Source organism: Sorghum bicolor, chromosome 9 (genome assembly GCF_000003195.3).
Source record: "Sorghum bicolor cultivar BTx623 chromosome 9, Sorghum_bicolor_NCBIv3, whole genome shotgun sequence".
Lineage (NCBI taxonomy): Eukaryota > Viridiplantae > Streptophyta > Magnoliopsida > Poales > Poaceae > Sorghum > Sorghum bicolor.
Window position 1 is genome coordinate 14,314,649 of NC_012878.2, and position 7,121 is coordinate 14,321,769.

Consider the following 7,121-nt stretch of genomic DNA (forward strand, 5'->3'; position numbering starts at 1 on the left):
GATCATGATGGATGCTTATGAATGAGTATAATAATGCTTATGTTGATGCAATGCACTAGGAGCTAACACTAGGAGTGTTACAGCCCTCCCCCCTTACAAAAATCTCGTCCCGAGATTTGAAAGACGTACCATTTTTCATAGAATGAGGGGTAAGTTACTTGTAAATAGCCTTCCCTTTCCCAAGTGGCATCTCTCTCACTTTGACGGTTCCACAAGACCCTAAAAAGGTTAATCACTCTCCCGTGAGTAACTCTTTCCTTAACATCAAGAACTTGCACAGGCTTCTCTTCATAAGATAGATCGGACTGCAACTTAAGACTTCCTGTTTCAACTCTTTCTTCGGGCATACAAATCTTCGAAAGGAGCCATTTGAATACTTTATTGATAACTATTATTATAGGAGAATTCAGCTAAGGGTAGCCACTTATCCCATGCGCCCTTGGAAGAGATGACACATGCCCTCAGCATATCTTCTAAAATTTGATTCACACGCTTAGTCTGACCGGAGGTTTGAGGATGGTAGGCTGAACTGCGAACCAATTTGGTGCCAAGGAGTGAATGCAAATGCTCCCAAAAGCGGGCAGTGAACTGAGGACCTCTATCAAAAATAATGGTGCGGGGCACCCCGTGCAATTTAACAATCTGAGAGAAGTACAACTCAGCATAGTCAGATGCTCGATAGGTAGAATGTACGGGAATGAAATGAGCTGACTTGGTCAAACGGTCAACAATAACCCAAATAGAGTTGTGTCCTTTTTGAGTAGGGGGAAGTCCAACAATGAAATCCATGCTGATTTCTTCCCACTTCCAACCCAGAATCGACAAAGGTTGCAATGAAACTGCAGGCTTAAGGTGAACTGCCTTTACCCTACAGCAAGTGTCACACCTAGCAACATAAGCTGCTATCTCCTTCTTCATCTTGGTCCACCAGAAACGAGGTTTCAAGTCTTGGTACATTTTGCTACTACCAGGATGAATAGACAACTTGGAAGAATGAGCTTCATCTAAGATCTTGTTGCGTAGGTCACGGTCTTTAGGTACAACTAGTCGATCGTCAAACCACATTACACCTTTCTCATCTACCCTGAAATGCTTGGTATCTTGCTCGGTCATCTTTCTCTTGATATGGAAGATACCCGGGTCAGTCTTTTGAAGCTCTACAATTTGACTCTCTAAAGAGCAACTGACTACAATGTTGTGCAGGACCACCGGATGCAATAGATTGAAACCTTCCTCTAGGAGAGGTCCAACATGTTGCTTTCGGCTAAGAGCGTCGACTACAACATTGGCCTTGCCTGGATGATAGTGTACTTCTAGATTATAGTCCTTTATCAATTCCAACCATCTTCTTTGTCTCATATTTAACTCGGGCTGAGTGAATATATATTTGAGGCTCTTATGGTCGGTATAAATGTGACATATATTACCCAACAGATAATGCCTCTAGAGTTTCAATGTGTGTACAACTGCTGCTAACTCTAGATCAACTGCCGAGAGGCGTAGGCAATGACTCGACCTTCTTGCATAAGTACACAACCTAGGCCAGTGCCAGATGCATCACAAAAGACATTAAATGGCTTTTCAATGTCAGGCTGTGCCAAAATAGGAGCGGTGGTCAGCAAATGACGTAAAGCGGTGAAAGTGGCTTCACACTCCTGAGACTACACAAATTTCACATCTTTTTGCAATAGCTTGGTCATAGGCTTGGCTATTTTGGAGAAGTCAGGAATAAAACGACGATAATATCCAGCTAGACCGAGAAAACTCCGAACCTCATGCACTGAAGTCGGGGCCTTCCAATCTAGAACCTCCTGTACCTTTGAGGGATCAACAGAAATACCGTCTTCGGATAAGATGTGGCCTAGGAAAGGCACTTTCTTCAGCCAAAACTCACACTTGCTGAACTTGGCATAGAGCTGATGTTCTCGCAATCTAGTGAGTACAATCCGAAGGTGCTTCTCTTGGTCTTGGGCATTTTCAGAATACACCAATATGTCATCGATGAACACTACCACAAACTTATCCAGTTCAGGCATGAACATCGAATTCATCAGGTACATGAAATGAGCAGGGGCATTAGTCAGACCAAAGGACATGACTAGATACTCGTACAACCCATACCTGGTAGAGAAAGCCATTTTAGGAATGTCTTCGGGTCGAATCTTGATTTGATGATACCCGGATCTCAGATCAATCTTTGAGAATACTTTAGCCTTAGCTAATGGATCAAACAGGATGTCAATGCGAGGCAGGGGATACTTGTTTTTGACAGTCCCGACATTCACTGGACGATAGTCTACACACATACGTAGAGACTTGTCCTTCTTCTTGACAAAGAGAGCCGGACAACCCCATGGAGAAGAACTAGGCCGAATAAGACCTTTCTCTAGGAGTTCTTGCAATTATTTCTTCAATTTTTCCAATTCATTGGGTGGCATTCGATATGGCCTTATAGAGATAGGTGCAGTACCCGGAATTAGATCAATTTTAAACTCTATGTCCCTGTCCGGTGGCAACCTGGGCAGATCCTCTGGAAAAACATCCGGGAACTTACACACTACCGAAATCTCTGCCACCGTGAGTGGTCTAATAGCATTAGCAGCGTGACAGATGTCGTCGCTTCTAGGAAGTTGAACTAAGAAAGCCTCTTTACTATCAGGCTCCCTCAACATGATTACCCTTGTTGAGGTGTCTATTAACACTCCATGGTCACTCATCCACTTCATTCCTAGGATAACATCTATTCCCAAGCCCGGTAAAATCACAAGGTTTGCTGAATAACTACGCCCTTCATTGGCAATATGTACATCCCTCACTAATTGATTTATAGAGATTTGATTACCCACAGCACTAATGCAAAATTTTCCACTGTCAAGATCAATTACATGCTGCCCATGCTTAGATGCGAATGCCTGACTCATAAATGAATGCGAAGCTCCAGAATCAAACAAGACAACTGCGGGGTGTTCATTAACAAGAAACATACCAGCCGTGACCACTTAACCTTCGGGAATTTCTTCAATGGTGGTATAGTGCACTCGGCCGGGACGAGTAGTAACCCCAGCTGCAGAAGTCCTCCTAGGATAAGGGCAATCCCTTGCCCAGTGACCAACTTGTTTACAATTGAAGCAGGGATGGTAATCAGGGGGAGTTTTGGGGCTCCCTTGACCTGTAGCACCCCTGGGAAGAGCAACTGTGAAGGACTTGTGAACTCCCGTGTTCACATTTGACTTCTTCTGCGGCGGCCTGTACCTTGTCACAGCATTGGGTGGGCGATACACCGGCTTACTTGTCACTGGAGCCTTTGACTTCTTCCCCTCTTGAAACTAGTAAGCTTCTTGGCCTCAGTATCGACAAATTTAGGAGCATAGCGAGGCAAGTTATTAAAAGCATGAAGATACTCAGTCAAGCTTTTAGTGCCCTGAGTCAGGTTCATTAACTCGGTATGCTTGATAGTCATTAAGCCTTGTGGAATATAAGTGTTCCTGAAAGCAGTTTTGGACTGATCCCAGGTGACAACAGCATTGGCAGGCAATCTGGTCGTGTAATAACTCCACCAGACACCTGCTTTGCCCTCCAACTGGTGGGCTGCATATTCCGCCTTCAATTCTTTCGTCACCCTCAACAAGCGAAACTTTTGCTCGAGAGTGTTAAGCCATTCATCAGCTTCCAGAGGTTCAACGGCCTCCTTGAAAAGCGGCGGCTTTGTGTCCTGGAAATCCTTGAAGTTGCTATACTGATTCGCTTCTCCGCCTTGGCGGGCATGGCGACCACCCCGGTTCTGCTGTGCCATAGTCTACATAGCTTCATTGACCATCCGTTGGCCCTCAACAAGAGTTGCTAGGAGCTCAGCAGGCGCAGGCGGGGGAGGAGGTGGTGGTGGCGGCACCTCATTGTGACCGGAGCGAGTATTGCGAGCCATCTGCACAAGGCATACCAAGTGACCGTTTAGGATAATAGATATAATTGCCATGAATCTCGATTGCTGCCATACGGAATTTAATGAAATAAATTCACATAATACAAGGCACAATAATCCATGTACAACAAGAGAATATCATCCACGACACTGGTAATTTTCGCGATCATTCATTGTCACAATTCACAAGGATTAAAGACATTGCAGAAGATTATTTTAGCTCAACATAAACATGGAGCATCACAAATAAGTGCATAGGGTTACATAGGGTCACTGCCACAACTTAAGTCTTACAGGAGGGGCACCATGGCCAAATACATAGAGTTTCAGCTAAAATTCAGATTACATGTCCATTACATAAAGAGATGGATCCTGATACATGAGCATGGAAATTATTGTTAGGTTACATTTCGTCCTCAGATTCTCCATTAGAAATTATGCCATCATTCTGATCTTCCTCACTGGGAGCTTCTTCATGATTAAAGGGAACAGGGTGTGGGATAGGATTTATGATATTATTTAGGCGATGGACATCTAACTGCAGCTCAGCAATCCTAGTAATCAGCTCTTCCTCTCTAATCTCAGCATGGAACAACACTCTAACTCTAGCAGCTTCTCTATTTTCAGCCAAGCGCATAGCCTCATCTCGCTCTCTAGTCATTTGCATCATGCGAGCTTGTGCCTCATTGCGCTCTCTAATTGCATTTTCAACTTGGTTGCGGCGGGCTTGCAAAGCGGTATGATAGTTTTAAATTTCAGCTTGTGCATCGCTAAAGGCCTTGCGGTACTTGCGTACGCGCTTGCGCAGTTTGCGCTGTCCAACTTGAGCTTGCTGGAGCGCTAGCATGGCTTCTATGTAGGTGTCTTGGCGTACATAGTACAGTTTCAGTACCGCCAGCATGGCACTCATAGCAGGGCTAGAGATATATCCTAGTATGGTTTCTCTCATCTCTAGAGGCTCAGTTCCTATCTGGGATACAAAAGTGTCAGTCACACTCACTCTAGGAAATGATCCAGCTGGGCCATTCACTAGCTCATCCCCATAGTATTGGCATATTTCTAACAGCACTTCTAAAGCTGCTACTTGGGCACCCTCCCAGGGAGTTTGACCATCAGACTCTACTATCCAACCTAGCCACTGTAGGTTGTTTGGACAAGGGGGAACTGTAATTTGGACATCTACCCAAGGTAAAGATCCTGCATGCTCGGCCTCTGTCCAGGTGTACTGAGGTGGTTCCTCATATCCCACTGAACTCAGCACCCTCCACAGCAAAGTAGGAGTGCCAAACATGTCCAGAAAAGTCTCACTTGCATGTGGGGCTGCATGTAGGAAAGACCACAACTTGAGTAAGGAAAATTCATTACAAGGGAAGGTAATTAGATATAGTTTCAGAATTATAAGAATTGAGTAGTGCATGAGGAATGTATGAATGATTCATGATCCATGCATGTTCCATACGTCCTTTCCATTCCTAGAAGAAAGTTCTAACGGTATAGTCGGTGGCATACATACGTGCACTCTCTATACGCAACTACACGGTCTACACGTTTCGTTGTTAGTGTACCTGCAGAAAATTTCATTTCAGCCCAACCCCACAAGAGTATATAAGCAGAAATGAAAATCCAGTCATCTACATTCAAGCTAGGTACTCTGATATATATTCCCGAACATATATCGCAGCACACTACCCATTTGAGACACCCCCATATATACATCAAACATGTATATGTGGCTGCACCTACTACCCACAATTAAGTACCTTCATACATGTGTGCAACATGTAAATATTCCAGTAACCACAGCTAACACTCCCCTAGACCGACGGTTGGACGGTCATGCTCTCACAGCGCACACTTACCGTAGCGTAGAGGCATATAGATCCATACATTACCACTCAAGTAAGTGGCATCCATACAATTTCACGCCGTATGGACGACGAAAGAAAACAAACATTGCTTACCATGACGTAGAGGTATATGATCCATTCATTACCACTTAAGTAAGTGGCATCCATATTATTGCACGCCATATGGACGACGAAAGGAAAAACCCCCATGTTAGTGATATTAAGCCACCTAGAAGTCCTTAAGCGGGCATAAAGGGTATGACCACTGGCATGGTATATGTTATTGAAACATTTTTAAAACAGCCCTATGTATAGTATAATTTGCCAATTAGTTTGAGAAAACAAATTCATTTGTTTTTAAATACATCTATGATGGTTAAATGCTTAATCTTGCTCCGATGCCAGCTGTAACAGAACCATCTAATTTATAAGAATTCAAGTGAATTAGCGACCACGGAAGCAGTCAAGCCAATGGACTTGAACCCATATAAACCCGGTAGTCCGACGAAATCTCAAAAGACCTTGATTCAACCAACATACAACTAAGATCGTACATGATCAAGCATCGCCATCACAGATTACATACATTCATCACAGAACATAATTTACAACACATCGGAGTTTTAAACAAAGTTATTACAAGCCAGTTCAGTAGCGGAAGAAAAGTAGTTTTGGAAACATCACACACTCAGTTTAATTTACATGCCAGTTCCATAGTCATCCCAATAAAAGCATAACTGAAGATAAAGGAGGTGATCACGCCCATGATCTATTCATCGTCCGCAGCCGGATGATGACAGTTAGCACAGTAGCCGTGATAGATGACATCATCTGCAACAAGGGTAAATAAAACCCTGAGTACGAGAATGTACTCAGCTAGACTTACCCGTCATAAACCAAAAATAAAGTGACACCAAGGAGTATGCAAGGCTGATCTTTGTGGACTGGTTTGACTCACCTTTTTGCATAAAAAGCTTTAGTTGTAAGTAACCCATTTAAAACATTTCAGCAGCAGGTTCATTACTTAACAACTATCCACTAGATTAGCACCTGTTCTAAGCATACACTTGAGTATTTAAACATCACAATAATAACCATATCCGGCTTATCACATAGCTATCAACATTCTCATCATAACCATCAAGTTTATTTATTGAGTTCTACGTTGCTGCTGCTCGAGTCAAGTTCTCACTATCCGGGAGAGACGGCGATTCGAATCGATTCCTATCCAGCTGGAGGGGTATTCCTAGCACTCACCCAAGCATACTTCATGACGGCAGCTCGGATCACCTTTAGCACAACACCGGACCAAGTCGCGGGTCCGTCCAGCGCCGCACCCCCAGGCACCGCCAATC